Source organism: Tiliqua scincoides, chromosome 4 (genome assembly GCF_035046505.1).
Source record: "Tiliqua scincoides isolate rTilSci1 chromosome 4, rTilSci1.hap2, whole genome shotgun sequence".
Taxonomy (NCBI): Eukaryota; Metazoa; Chordata; class Lepidosauria; order Squamata; family Scincidae; genus Tiliqua; species Tiliqua scincoides.
In genome coordinates, this window is record NC_089824.1 from 199085772 (window position 1) to 199101992 (window position 16221).

Here is a 16221-nt window from a genome sequence, read left to right on the forward strand (position 1 = left end):
CAGTAATCATTTTGGTTGCTGTCTTCTGTACCTTTTCCATTTCCATTCAATCCAGTGGGGCCAGGGCTGCCTCCTTCGTACCCAGGTGGGAATGGAGGCAGGTGGAGGTCTCCTCTAGGTAAGGGAACATTTGTTCCCTTACTCTGTGTCAAGCACCAGCAGCTTCTATGGGTCTACTTGGATCCGATAAGGCAGAGGCCTCTGAAGAAGCCCGTTTGTAGATAGGGAGGGTGGGAGAGGCAGCTCTGCTTCTACCTTTAGCGCCCACTGTTTCTTTTTTGTTTTTGAAATAGCAGCAATGAAAATCAAATAAAAGCTAAAGAAAACAAAACCAAAATGAAAATAAATTAAATGAATGGAAAATAAAAATGAAAATAAAAACTAAATTTGCACAACGCCCTACCTGTTAAGCCACCTCTTTATTGAAGAAAGAGTGAAATAGGTGGCATTTTAATAAACTAACAGTCTGATCCTAACTAACTCCTTGTGTAGAGATGCAGAAGCACCAATGCACCCACTGCTACCTTCCACAGGAGAATTTCTGCCTCCCAAGGCCTCCTTGGGGTAAGAGAACATTTGTTTGTTCTCAGGGGCGGGAGGGGGGACTGATGGAGCTTTGTTCCACCATAGCCTGAACTCTGTGTTGGGCCAGAAGTCCTGAACCAGAGTCTCTCAAGTCTGCGCCGGCAAAATAGCTGGCACAGCATTGAGAAGCCCCATTGTGGGGCTTGGGGCTTTTCCCAGGGGAAAGAGACAAAAGTCACCTTCCACCAAGGAGACATCCAGTTGCTTTCCAGGGCCCGCTGGATAAAGCAGTAGCCACTTTGGCACTACTGCTCCAGAGGGCACTGGGAAGCTCAGGATTGTCCTGTATATGTGTCTAACCTCCACCCCAACACACACCCACACACAGGAACAGAGTAGTGGTTCATATGAACAGTGCCTTCTTGCAATCTTAACTGTACAAGAAGCTTGCCAGCAGCATTCCACTTTCCCATAGGCAATCGCAAGGGAGCCAACAAAATCTGAAGGAGACCACAGATCTTGTAGATGGTGACACCGTTTCAGTTTGGCTGAGAACTATGAGTGTCATTAACAGGGCAATGTCAGCCCTGTTTATACCTTGGAGCAGCCAACAGTTCAGAAGGCATTTCTAGGCATTACTCCTCTGAGTAATTCTTTTGCCTCCCTCCTTCCACCTTTAGGGAAACTAAACTATTTGACCTCTCGAGCTGCACATTTAGTTTAGCTGAACTTCCCTCTTAGAGATCCCCAAAGGGAGACTGAAAGGCTACTCATTTTGCTCTTGCCCTATGAAGAGGAGCCCTCTGGGTCAAAGTTAAGGTTATGGCTGGGGCAGGGATAGCAGCTTATATGGAAGGTTTCTGCCTTTTCTAAACTGGAGTGGCTGTCATTTCACTCTTCCCTCCTTTCAAGCAGAGATTTTATCTTCCTTTTAACAAGCAAAACCAGGGAGAAGTGTCAAGGATGTGAAGGCTGGTTCATGACAGACAGCCTAAGGTGACCACCAATAGCAGCACATCTATAAGAGCGATATTTTTTTACCAGAGCAGCTTGAGCAATGATCCTCAACATTTTACTTCTCAGGTTACACTAACCTCTATGGCAGTGGTATTCAAACTGGGACGTCGCGACGCCCCAGCCTGTGGGTCCTGGCCTCTGCCCCCTTAAGGGACAGGGTCAGCCAGGAGACAGGGGGAAGGCAGCAGCGCGATCCGCAGGATCACACCGCTTAGGGGGGCTGCAGGGGCTTGGGTGCACTTGCCTAAGCCTCCTGCAGCCTCCTGAGGGTGCGGGGAGCCCTGTGCAACCTTCAGCAGGGCTCCCCAGGTCAGGAAAAGTGAAAGCGGAGCGGAAAGTGAGTGTTGGGAGAGTTAGAACAGACAAAAGAAAATATTTCTTTACTCAGCGTGTGGTTGGTCTGTGGAACTCCTTGCCACAGGATGTGGTGATGGCCTCTGGCCTGGACGCCTTTAAAAGGGGATTGGACAAGTTTCTGGAGGAAAAATCCATTACAGGTTACAAGCTACGATGTGCATGTACAACCTCCTGATTTTAGAAAGGGGCTATGTCAGAATGCCAGATGCAAGGGAGGGCACCAGAATGAGGTTTCTTGTTATCTAGTGTGCTCCCTGGGACATTTGGTGGGCCGCTGTGAGATACAGGAAGCTGGACTAGATGGGCCCATGGCCTGATCCAGTGGGGCTGTTCTTATGTTCTTATGTTAATCGCACCCTGCTCCGCTAAACCAGAAACAGAGCACAATTACTCCTCTTTCCCTTCTGACGGGGCTGCAGGGACTGGGGTGCACCCTCCAGTCCCTGCAGCAGCCATCCCTGTGTGTGGGGAGCCCTGCGCAAGCGCCTGCAGGGCGCCCAAGGTCAGGGAAAAGGAGAGTGGGGCGATGGCCAAAATGTCCTCCTGTTGCACATCTCAGCCCCTCCCTTCTGGGAGAGATTGGGGCACTTTCTTTAATTGCGTTTGGAGAGAATCCGTCCCTTTTAAGCACACTGATAAGCCTCCTTTAAAAGTATTGTCTGAACTTTCCTCTCTATAACCTCTCCTGTGCCTTTAACAGCAACTTGATGGCGCACATATTTGTAACAGAGGCAGCTTTTCTGACATGGAGATCAGTTATAAGGAAAGCTTCATCTGCCTAATTTCTTTGTAGAATGATGAATGATTTATCAGTGGCTCCAGTAACCACGGCTAGGACATAGGTGGCAAATCTGCAGTATGGATGCCATGTGTCACAGGCAATAGGTGTTTGTAGCATGACTGGACTGAAGCCAGAGACCTGCTGATCTTTCTATGACACATTTTGCTCTACCTCTGCAGAATTACACTCTGCCGGATTCCTAGCTCCGTAGGCTAGAGGCAAAACTAAAGTTAAACAGTAGGGCTGCATGTGTAACAGCAGTGTGCATCAGAGTGACACTCTCAACCATCATTTGGCCTTAGTTTGTGGCACATTGGCCAAAAAGGATGGTCGCTGCATTAAAAGATTTTAAAACCACCATCATCTCCTTTGAAGTTCTTCTGTTATTGAGACTGCCTTAAACCCATTCCTTCACGTTCTTGAGCCAAAGGCATCAGTACAAGAGCTCAAAAAACTCTTGATCTTTCTTCTTCATTATGTTTACTAGTGCCTTAAAAACACAAGAGATTAAGGCAGCTTTGCCAATCCATTTTCTGCTTTCTCTTTGTTTTTGTGCTGTTCTCTACTACATGGGGAGTTTGATGCACTAAAAGGAATGCCTTATCCATCTTTCATAACACTCCTCTCTTTACTGCACTGATATGAAAAGCAGTCAAGAGGCTAAAATAGCGACAGTTCCCCCCACCCCATTTACCCTTAGTTTTTCCCCCCTATGGACGACAGGCTCCTGTGTGTAGTAGGCAGAAATACAGCAAGAAACAAGCAGTTTCCTTACTGCAGGGGAAAGTTTCACCAACTGATTTTTTTTTTTTTCTTTAACACACATCTTAATGCAGCAGGAGCTGTGCCAGAAAAATTATGGCAACCTTGTGTGGGTTCATCCTTGAATGGAAAAGGGAAGAAAAAAATCTTATGCAATGCAAGCAAAACAATCTTTATCCAGGACTATTCAGGAAGTAATATTAAGTAGAGCAAACTGTTTACCAGCTTCTGAAAAGAAGGGGGGGGGGATGAATAAAGACAGAAAGGATGCAGGCAATGTCCTTTTAAATTAGTAGGGTGGTTTGAAACCTGTTATTTGTCTGCACTGCCACCTGGCGGTAGGTAATTTATCACACTTCTTCTAGGCCAGTGGTTCTCACACATTTAGCACTGGGACCCACTTTTTAGAATGAGAATCTGTCAGGACCCACCAGAAGTGATGTCATGACCAGAAGTGATATCAACAAGCAGGAAAATTTTTAACAATCTTAGGCTGCAATCCTACCCACGCTTATACAGGAGTCACTCCCATTTACTATCATTGTTAAAAGAATATACATAGTAAGAACATAAGAACATAAGGACAGCTCCACTGGATCAGGCCATAGGCCCATTTAGTCCAGCTTCCTGTATCTCACAGCAGCCCACCAAATGCCCCAGGGAGCACACCTGATAACAAGAGACCTGCATCCTGCTGCCCAAACTTGCATGTGACATAGCCCATTTCTAAAATCACAAGGTTGCACATACACATCATGGCTTGTAAACCGTAATGGTTTTTTTTCCTCCAGAAACCTGTCTAATCCCCTCTTAAAGGCATCTAGGCCAGATGCCGTCACCACCTCCTGTGGCAAGGAGTTCCACAGACCAACCACACACTGAGTAAAGAAATATTTTCTTTTGTCTGTCCTAACTCTCCCAAGACTCAATTTTAGTGGATGTCCCCAGTTCTGGTGTTATGTGAGAGTGTAAAGAGCATCTCTCTATCCACTTTATCCTTCCCATGCATAATTTTGTATGTCTCAATCATGTGCCTCCCAGGCGTCTCTTTTCTAGGCTGAAGAGGCCCAAATGCCGTAGCCTTTCCTCATAAAGAAGGTGCTCCAGTCCAGTAATTATTTTAGTTGCTCTCTTTTGCACCTTTTCCATTTCCACTATGTCCTTTTTGAGATGTGGCAACCAGAACTGGACGCAATACTCCAGGTGTGGCCTTACCATAGATTTGTACAATCTCGTTGTTGGCAACCTTCAGTCTCGAGAGATTATGGTATCGCGCTCTGAAAGGTGGTTTTGAAACATCGTCTAGTGTAGCTGAAAAGGCCAATTCGGGAGTGACAATCCCTTCCACAACGGGAGCAAGTGTAGTCTGTCCCTGGTCTGTCTCCCTGGCTATGGGCCTTCCTTCTTTGCCTCTTAGCCTCAGACTGTTGGCCAAATGTCTCTTCAAACTGGGAAAGGCCATGCTGCACAGCCTGCCTCCAAGCGGGCCGCTCAGAGGCCAGGGTTTCCCACTTGTTGAGGTCCACTCCTAAGGCCTTCAGATCCCTCTTGCAGATGTCCTTGTATCGCAGCTGTGGTCTACCTGTAGAACGCTTTCCTTGCACGAGTTCTCCATAGAGGAGATCCTTTGGGATCCGGCCATCATCCATTCTCATGACATGACCGAGCCAACGCAGGCATCTCTGTTTCATTTGTACAATGGCATTATAATATTAGCTGTTTTGTTCACCTTTTCTAATGATCCCAAACATAGAATTGGCCTTCTTAACTGCCGCCGCACATTGGGTCGACACTTTCATCGACCTGTCCACCACCACCCCAAGATCCCTCTCCTGATCTGTCACAGGCAGCTCAGAACCCATTAGCCTATATGTGAAGTTTTGATTTATTGTCCCAATGTGCATAACTTTACACTTACTTACATTGGAACGCATCTGCCATTTTGCTGCCCATTCTGCCAGTTTGGAGAGATCCTTCTGGAGCTCCTCACAATCACTTCTGGTCTTCACCACTTGGAAAAGTTTGGTGTCGTCTGCAAACTTAACCACCCCGCTGCTCAACCCTGTCTCCAGGTCATTTATGAAGAGGTTGAAAAGCACCGGTCCCAGGACAGATCCTTGGGGCACACTGCTTTTCACCTTTCTCCATGGTGAAAATTGCCCATTGACACCCACTCTCTCAATCCAATCCTATCCAACTTTCTAGCATCGGTGCAACTGCAATGCAGCCCCAGGGTAAGGGAACAGATGTTCCCATACCTTAAGGAGGCCTCTGTGACTGCATCCTCAACACAGGAAGCAGTGCATATCTCATAGGTACAGCAGCACTGGCACTGGAAAATTGGATAGGATTGGGCCCTCAGTTTTCTGGTCTTCAACCAATTCTCAATCCATGAAAGGACCTGCCCTCTAATTCCCTGACTGTGGAGCTTTTTCAGTAGCCTTTGGTGAGGGACCGTGTCAAATGCCTTCTGAAAGTCCTTGTTAAAAGTACAGATCTGTAACATTTCCCCAAATGCACTCACATACCACGGTAGCATCAAGTCTAATATATTAAAAATAAAATATTGAAATGAATGGGAACCTACCTGAATTTGGCTCGCAACCAACCTAGTGGGTTCCAACCCACAGTTTCAGAAACACTGTTCCAGGCACAATTCAAATTGTGCAGGAAAATTGCAGGAAATACTTCTTTCACAGCACATATATATTCATACAGATGAATACTAGAAGCAAATTTAGAACCTAAATTTAGTAAATGTATCATTTAGAAACTAACTGATAAACTGCCAGGCAGGTATTTCTGGAGAGGATGTTCCAACAATGGAGAGATACCACACGAAAAGGCAGCATGCCAGGTCATCAGGCAAGACTGAAAAGGGCTTTAGATCATGGAGTGAATAGACAGGTTTGTAGGGGAGAAGGAAGTTCTTCTTGCCCTGGTCCCAAGCCACTGAAAGCTTTATTTGTCAAAACCAATGCTTTGAATTGTGCCTTTGCAACAAACTGGAAGCCAGTGCTGGTCTTTCAGCACAGGTGAAGCATTTTCACATCAGTAACCTAGCTGCCATGTTCTGCACAGTTTGAAATTTCTGAATGCTTTTCAGAGGCAGCTCCATGTATAATGCATCAGAGGTGGTAACGACAATCACCAGTTTACTCACAGCTTGGCTTTCTGCCAGCAGCACCAGCTAGTGAATGTGTGGGTGGGCACTTGCTCCCAGGGTCTCTCTGTGCCTAATCCAATTGGCCACAGGGGAGGAAAGGCTCTTCTTATTTTCCCAATCCCTCTACCTTGATCTCAAACCTAAGAAAATCCAAGAGTAACAGCCTGATTAGCTGGAGCAGGGATGCTTAAACCCGGCCCGTGGGGAGCCCCCAGTCTCCAATGAGCTTCTGGCCCTCCAGAGACTTGCTGGAGCCTGTGCTGGCCCGATGCAACTGTTCTCAGCGTGAGGACAACTGTCTGACCTCTCACCTGAGCTGTGGGACAAGGGCTCTCTCCACTACTTGCTGTTTCACATCTGTGATGCACCAGTGGCAATGAAGGAAAGGCTGGCCTTGTTTTGTGCAAGGCCTTTTGTAGACCCTGAGCTACTACAAGACCTTCATTCATTCATATAAGTTCCATCTCTAATAAATTCTTTTACGTAAATTTATTCAGATTTTAAATGTAAATTAATCCTTTTTTCCCCCTGGCCCCCAACACAGTGTCAGAGAGATGATGTGGTCCTCCTGCCAAAATGTTTGGACACCCCTGAGCTGGAGGATGGGGGAAGCAGTAAGAGCCTGCATGAGGGCCTCATCTGCCTTCCTGGCCAATGAACCTTAGCAACAATGGAGTGACATGTTCCACTGAGTACATTGCTCCACTGTTGCTAATTTTTTTTGGAGGGGGGCAGGTTCAGAGGCTGGCTGGGTGCCCTAAACCAGAAGCCTTCAAGCTACAGCCTGCCGGACTAATCTGGCACACTGAGAAAATAATCTCAGGCGTGGCAGTGGCAAAGCCTTACAATTCCGCCCCACCACCTCCCATCTTCATGCCCGAAGCCTCTGCCACCACTGTGCCATGCCCAAGATATCTCCATGCACCTCACAGGCCATAGTGTGAAGGCCCCTGCCCTAAACCATTGCCTAACTTGGCTCTCCTCTGATAGTGTGCATGCTAATAATCCAGTCTAAATGTCATCAAAGCATGATAGCAAGGCCAACCTTTTCCAAACACACGCGCAGCTGACACATCAACTAAAGTTGGTGAAAGATACTATGTGCCAGTTTCCGTATGTACTTGCCCCCTGCACAGGCTCTCATGTGTTATACTGGCCTAGCTTGCTCGATAACCTGCTTCATCCTGGCCTAACCTGTTCCTCCTAAGCTCCGTCCTCAAGAGAAGATTTTCTGAATGACAACATTTTGAATGCAACTTTCAGAGCAGATTAGATCGTGTTTTTATGTACATCCATGCCCCCCAATACCTAATTTCTTTGTGTCATATTGCTGCTAAAGGAGAAACAGACTTTTTTTTTTGGGGGGGGGGTGGAATGAAGCTGCAGAAGGAAGGGAGAATAATCAAAAATAACTCATGCTCCCCTTGCACAAACAGAATATCATCCATGAAGGCAAGAAGTTCCTAGCATCAAGTCCAATGTGTTGAAACTACTTTTAAAAAAAGAAAAATCTTTGGTCTGGCACCCCAACTCTTTACAGTAAGTCTCTAGATAAGTTTCTAATTTTAGAATGTAAGGGGTGGGTAACCCAGACTTTTAAACTACAGATCTGGAAAGCTTCTGTGTCTGAAATAAAACAGGGAAACCAAATAATTCTGGTGTAGATTCTCAGAGCATTGTTCAAGTTTATGGCACATGATAATCTTTGGAGGTATGCAGGCTCACGGAAAGGTAATCAAAGCCCAGGCTCAGGAAGCAATGCGAGTTACAAAACTATGAGGATTAAAAAAAAACAAAAAACATTCCAAATTTTCACTGAGGCCATTATGCGGGAGTCAACTGAAGATCAGTTGTTACATTCCAGATCTTAAACCATAAGTCTGATTTGTGCCAGTGGGGGTGCGTAGACCATTCATGAGGAATAGATTAAAAAGAAAATGTATTTTATTTAAGAAACTTTTATCCTGACTTTTCCCCATAATGGGGCGGCTTACAAAAGACAAAAATACAATAAACAATGACAATTGGAAAGCAAATTCAGATGTTATTGTGCAATCTTTTGCTCAGAAATAGAATTTTTTGGTGAGATTTCAGTAACAGCAGGCTCTTGTTCAACTAGATAGTGTTGGATGGATGCTTTGGCTCCAATGGGCTTCTGTTTCCTAGGTTCAACTAAGCTTCCAACACTCAATAAACCTGGTCTTCCAGCAAGTTTTGTCAGAAACAAGCAAGGCTTCTGCAACCAAGTACTATCCATTTACACTCACTTTAGAGGTAGATTAGTGTGAGAGGTAATAACTTACCCAGTGAACCTCATAGCTGAGTGGCAGGTTGATTGAACCCAACCACCTCTCCCTCTGTTTCAAGCACAACCATACAATTGTACTACAATGGGTGCATTATCATATCATTGATGGACTCTTAGTACTCATTATGGACTCTTACTACTCATTATGTTCGCATCATTTTCTGGTCTTAAAGAACAGAGAGTATTACTAATGTCAGCACAAAAGCTCATTGACTACAAGGCTCACACTGAACATTCCTACACATTTTTGCAAGCAAGTAGCATCTTATATGCCAATTGTGCCTCCCATTAATTCATTGGCTGAAGATCAGAGCATGTTTGACAGAAACCAGGACTACAATTTCTTGAGCCTTCCTCTAAATCCAACATCTCCAGGTATGTGTGTGCACTTTGCAGACGTATGGATCTGTCTGTCTGTGTAACACATGGTTCAATTTTTATAAGGGCAGATCTCAGCAGGGAATGAAGGCACTGCTGCTGTTTCACTGCTGCTTCTCTTCAGAAACCGACTGGAAAACTCTCTTTTATGTTTCTCTGAAGCACCTGTAACTCTTTTCTTGCAGACTGTGCTAACCTGGTTTCCATTAGTCAGCAGCATTGCATTGATTAAGAGTTGTCCAGATAGCACAGAAATATGTATGAAGCTGGAGGATAGATGTCTACCAATGGCCAGACTAGCTAAATGAAACCTCCACGTTCAGCATCTCTTTGATTAATGGAAGCTGGGAACAAACAATAGGAGATGATCAGCACCTTCTTGCCTAGCTAGTGGGCTTCAAGAGCTACATGACCAGTTGCTACTGGAAACAGAATGCTACATTTGAAGACCTTTTGGTTTGATCCAGCAAAACAAATTATCTACAGCAGGGTAGAAGAAACTAAATTTTCCAGAAGTCATTTTGGATGGTCAAAGCCACCTTCCACTTTGGATTTTCTTCCATGAACATAACATGGATAGGAGAACTACTTCCCTTGATACGGGTATAGGGTAGACCACACATGCTGCTTAGTCTGAATATGCAAATTGAGGTGCCAAGATACACAGAAACTTTCAAACGTGTTTCTGAACCAAGTGAAACATCCATGATATCATTCATCAGTATATGGAATTAAGTGTAATTACAAGAAGGGTGGGGAGAGGCACCCATCCAAACATTCATAGCAAAAGTAATAGAATTATAAGTCAGGGAGGAGCTCTAGCTCAGTGGAAGAGCATCTCCTTTGCATTCAGAGAGTTCCAGGTGCAATCATTGGCATCTCTGGGAAGGGCTGGGAAGGACTCCACTCTACAACTCTGCACAGCGGCTGCCGGTCAGAGTAGACAGTATGTATAAGGCTGGACTAATGATCTGACTCAGTATAAGGTAGCTTCAAGTGTGGAAGAAGAGAAAGAAGGCAACAGGGCAATGAATGTACAGCTGCTGCCTGCTTTAGTATGGACAGTGCCATTCACAGTGGTCCTAGAAATGCAGAAAGCCCTGCGAGGAGGAGGGTTTCAAGCCATTTCTGCCCAACATTGCATATATGCAACAGGGATCAAATGTGTACCCCTGTGGGCTGGGCAGAAATGGATTAATTATATATCAGGGATGTGCTCTAGGGCACAATCCTAACTCCTTATGTCAGTATTTTCCAGCACTGGCACAGCGGTGCCAATGGGACGTGTGCTGCATCCTGCAGTTGGGTCACTCATGGAGTGACCCTGCAGTCATGGAGTGACCCTGCAGTCACTCATGGAGGCCTCCTCAAAATAAGGGAATGTTTGTTCCCTTCCCTCAGAGCTGCATTGCTCTTAAGTCACTGCTGGAAAGTGATTTTTCCAAACCCCAGATCTGGCCCACAGGCTGATGTTTGGAGAGCCCTGATGTAAACAAAAGCTGTGCTGTTATTCAAATTTAGCAGTACAGAAAAATGATTGGGGAAAAAAGTAAGCAAGAACACACACACACTAGGGACTCAAGATAGAGACTCAAGTCATGTCAGATCTAGACTCATTTGTAGTGTCACTGGCCTGAGACATGAGTCGAATTGGGGTCAGTGCTGTCCATGTCCACAAAACAGTGTTTTGTGCAACATGACTTGAGTCGATCTGAGTTGAGTGGCCATCCCTGTTATATAAGTTTGCTTGTTCAGCTTTTATGTTTTGATATATGTTGCAAGCAGCCCAACCTATGAGGTTGGGATGGGCAGGGCAGAACTCTGAAATAAATATCTATTCATATTTAGTTTCATCACAAAAGAAAAAGGGGGGAAGACATCTTGTTGTTGTTGGCAACCTTCAGTCTCGAAAGACTATGGTATCGCGCTCTGAAAGGTGGTTCTGGCACAGCGTCTAGTGTGGCTGAAAAGGCCAATCCGGGAGTGACAATCCCTTCCACAACGGGAGCAAGTGCAGTCTGTCCCTGGTCTGTCCCCCTGGCTATGGGCCTTCCTTCTTTGCCTCTTTGCCTCAGACTGTTGGCCAAGTGTCTCTTCAAACTGGGAAAGGCCATGCTGCACAGCCTGCCTCCAAGCGGGCCGCTCAGAGGCCAGGGTTTCCCACTTGTTGAGGTCCACTCCTAAGGCCTTCAGATCCCTCTTGCAGATGTCCTTGTATCGCAGCTGTGGTCTACCTGTAGAACGCTTTCCTTGCACGAGTTCTCCATAGAGGAGATCCTTTGGGATCCGGCCATCATCCATTCTCACAACATGACCGAGCCAACGCAGGCGTCTCTGTTTCAGCAGTGCATACATGCTAGGGATTCCAGCACGTTCCAGGACTGTGTTGTTTGGAACTATGTCCTGCCAGGTGATGCCGAGAATGCGTCGGAGGCAGCGCATGTGGAAAGCGTTCAAACTAGAGCCATGCAGGTACTCACTCGGGGGAGAAAGGCAGGATAGAAATACGGTGAATAAATAAATGTCATCTCACATGACTGTATAACCTCAGAATATGCAGTGTCAAATTTTGAAAGCTTGTCTCTTGACACTATTAGTATAATGAGTGATGGTTTGGGTGCTTCCAAAGTAGATTTTCAGAAACTGAATAGCAATAGCTGTAACATTTCAAACAGTAATCCCATTAGTTGGATCCTATATTCCTGTTGGGAAACTAGAAAAACAACAAATTCTGGCATACGTTTTCCATGCATATCCTGTGAGCGCCAAAAGGGAGATGTTCTATCTATAATTTCCATCTCAACCATTTATTTTCCCAGGTCCAACAAGCAATACTTTTTCCTCCTACACATCACCTTCCACACAATTTACAGTGGCTACACTGCCAGCTCCATTAATTCCTAGCAAAAGTGTTTATATTACGAAACACTCTTGGGGCAGGTCTATGGCTCAGTGGGGGAGCACACGCTTTGAATAGAGAAAGTTCCAGTTTCAGTTGCTCACATATCATTGGTTGCCATCAAATAAAATTTACATCATAAATTGTCAGACACACACCTCTTGCATGTTCACTGAGGGATCACACCCTCTACTTAAACTTAAACACTGACCACGCACCCCTGTGGCTACACAATTGGCATTTGTCTGAAAGGAGCTGAGATATACCCATGGAGGACTCCTCAATGCACCTTGAATTTAAAACCATAATTGGCCAGGCTTCCAAATCATGTGGAGGAGCCCTCTATGGGTTGTGACCAATTGCTCATTAGTGTCCACTGGTCTTCTCCAATGTTTAGATCATAGCATGAATGCCAAATGCACAAGTGGCACAAACAATGAGTGTTTGTGGCACTCTTGGACAGGAACAGGACATCTTAGCCGAGCTCAGAGCCCTGCTGACCTTTGTTCTGTCCTGCCACTCACTCTCTGGCTCAGTATACCAAAAGCAACACTCCATGTTATGTCCCTTTATTGCCCCCCCCCGGCTAAAGAGGAGTGCTTTGCATAATTACATGCCTTAATTATCAGCAGTGTAACACAACCAGTGTTGTTAATGATGATGTAATTGTTTCAACCTGCAGAAACAGAAGACACCTACTTTGGAAGCAAATGTTTACTAGAGCTGAGTCAAAACTAACCTATTAACTTTGTGGCCTTATTTTCAGGCATCAGTGCTTTTGGTGGAGGGAACACAATTGCTCTTCTTTCTAATTGGTAGCACCCTGTCTGTGCTGCGGACAGGAAAGTGTCCCCCTGTTGCCTTGGCAACCAGGCGGCCTAACAATTTTCCAGTGCTGGGTAGCATTGCCAGGGTCACCAACCCTTCAGGATTCTACAGGAATCAGCATCAATCTCAAGAAGTCTACCAAAAGCTATCCTGGAGTTATCATGGGCTAAACAGTTAACAGCGCAATCCTATCTTGCACTGGAACAGGCAGGCCATGAGGCCTGTGCTGTATCCAGCGCAAGATTGGGTTCTGAAGTGGCTCAGCCGGAGGTAAGGGGAAATTCTTCCCCTAACCCCCAGGTAAGCCACCACAGCCCCAATGGGTCTCCTAGACTTGCGCCACCTCCGGAGATGGCATAAGTCTGAGGAGAGCAGAGTGACTAACAGCCACTCTGCGCTGCTTGGGGAATGGGGTTGGGATCCAGCATAACAGTTGGGTCGCAGGCCCACCTCCCACTCACCCACCCTGGGGCACCCCTCTGCCCACCGTCCCCCCACCCCGGAATGCCTCCCTCCCACCTCCTCCCCACCTCTTCTCCACCCACCCCAGACCGCTGTGTCAACTAAGCTTGGCCAACGCAACCCTCCCTTCCCCAGTCACCGCGGAGGCTGCATGCTGCCTTGCGGGTCAGCGCGTGTCCCTGCGCTGGCCCAGCCCACTCCTGAGGAAGTGCAAACATGCTTTACAGCATGTTTGCGACCCTCCTGGGCTGGCGCTAGCAAATTGCACAAGGCACAATCAGGATTGCGTCCTAAACGTTTAAACCTCCCTGGCTAAATGACATTATATCATGTTAGGAAAAAAAAATCTCCAGGAATATTGATGGTCAGCATGAACAGCCCTGTGCATCAACAGCACTGGAAGACCAAAATGGCAGTGATCTTTCTGGTAGGTTCAGTCCTTCACAGGGCAATCCTATGCATATCTACTCAGTCATAAGTACCATTGTGTTCAGTGTTTCATACAATGTGTTTGTTTTTTTTATTTCTGATTGTAACCCACCCAGGGACCTTACGCAGTAGAACAGATAACTTGTCTATTAACCAGCATGATACCCATGCTAGCAGCCAATTTAAAAGCTTATGCCAAGTTGGGGAGGAGTGCCAAACTGATGGGGCCTACCCCACCACACCCGGCTCCTGCCTGCTGCCCCCTATGCCCTGTCACTGATGGAGCAGCTTCGACCATCACTCTGATCCTCTTCCTGCTCACTGAATGCTGCTGCAGGAAGGAAAAGTGTTGAAACAGCTTCCTTGCTCTCGCCACCCACCTGGCTACTTAGAAAAGCAGCCAGGTGGACAAGGAAAGGTGGGGCATGGTGACCTGGAGCCTGCCTTGCCTTACCTGCCACTCCATACTGCTGCCTCCTGTCTCCTAACAAGCGACAAAGGGAGAGATGGATGGATGGATGGGGGAGGTAGGTATGGGTGAGTGGGCGGGGGAGGGATGGATGGGGAGAGGGAGGGAAGGATATTTAGGGGAGGGAGGGGAGGGAGGGATGACCGAGTCATGCCAGTGGCTGCACCGCATCCCAGCCCAAACCCCTCCCAGTCCTGACATCACTGCTGCACACCGCCAGCCCCGCCTGCCAGGGTGCCCCCTTGCCCGGGCTCTTCGCAGCGCCCCTTCACTGGGCTGCCCTGTGACGTCAGAGGAGCCTCACCTTCCCCTGTCATTCCCTCGGCTAAGCCCCCCAACACAGGCAGACAGAAGGGGGGATTCTCCGTTGCCCCCCACCAGGGTGCTGCTGCTGCCTCCCCACCCAGACCCCTTTCCCCTTCCTCACCCGCTGGCTGGGTGACTCTCCTCCTCCTGGGACAGGAGCCCCAAGAGGCCCTCCTTTCCCCATCCCCCCAAGCAGAACTGGTCTGACCTGTGCCTGCTGGTGCAAGTGGGCAGCAGCCCCCAGGGAGGCTCCCTGCCTGCAGCATCCAGCAGGGCACGGGCCTCTGAGAGGAGTTTTCTCAGGAGGTACAAAGTTTCTTTGGGGCCCCTTCCCAAAGGGGGAGGGGGCAATGGGGCAGGCAGAACTGGGGGCAACTCTATGAGATCAGCTAATGGGGGCATTGTTGACTATTGGGTTTTTCATGTGTGTGCCATGCATTTATGGATTATGGAGCCATCTTTTGAGCTTATATAAATTTTGAATTTTATTCATATATTGTTTAATGTACATGTATATACCAATAAAGGTCAAGTAAGTAAGTTAAGTAAGTTAACTGGGGGCAAAATAGGGCAGGGGGAGGGTGCTGAATAGTCTTTGCAGCCCAGGTCTACCAGGCTTCTCGATGCGGAGCCCAGGTCTACCCCACCACGTGGCATTGGCAGCTAGAAGCATAATATGGAAGACCAAACACACTTCTAAGAGCCCAATCCTATGCGTGTCTACTCAGAAGTAAGTCCCATTAGAGTCAATGGGGCTTACTTCCAGGAAAGTGTGAATAGGATTGGGCTGTCAGTTTCTTTAAAATCTTTGAAATATAGAAAATCTATTGCAGAAAATTAGCACCATTGTATTTAGACTCACACTAGAATGGAAAGTGTCCTGTGTGGACCAAAACATACTTCTGCAGCAACTGTAGCCCTGCAGCTGTGTCCCTGAGCTCCTATACACTTCTTCATGGTTGTTGGAGCCACAAGCTAAAGAGCTATGGTAGCAAGCCTGTTTCCTTCCAGATCTGACACTGTGTCAAAGAGTGTCATGAATGCATTCCTCGGCCCAGCATATACGGCTTGCCAATAGCTGCAACCACAAGGTTTCTACTACTTTGGAACAGAAAACCCAAGAGTTGTTCTCCTTGTATGGATGTGTGTGTGAGGTTCCACTTCCTATGTTCTTATGTTCCACTTATGTGTGTGTGAGGTTCCACTTCTTACGTTCTTATGTTCTTATGAGGTGGCCTAGCAAACATGGAGCCCAGGCAGAGCACGTTCTACAGCTTCAAAGGTGTGGAAGAAAGAGAATTGTGTGGATAAACAGTAGGAAGGAAATAGTATTAAGGTCCACACCTCCTGCAAGGATCATAGATGACAAGTAAGAGGTCTCAGGTGTCTGAACAGTACATGGGGGCTGACACTGCAGCTTCTGCAGCTGACACTGAATCCAGAATTCCAACAGGAATTTCATACGTCACAAACTTTATTTTATCCCAAATTTTCAGCTAAACTCAGCCCTAGCTTTCAATGAACCACCAAGGAA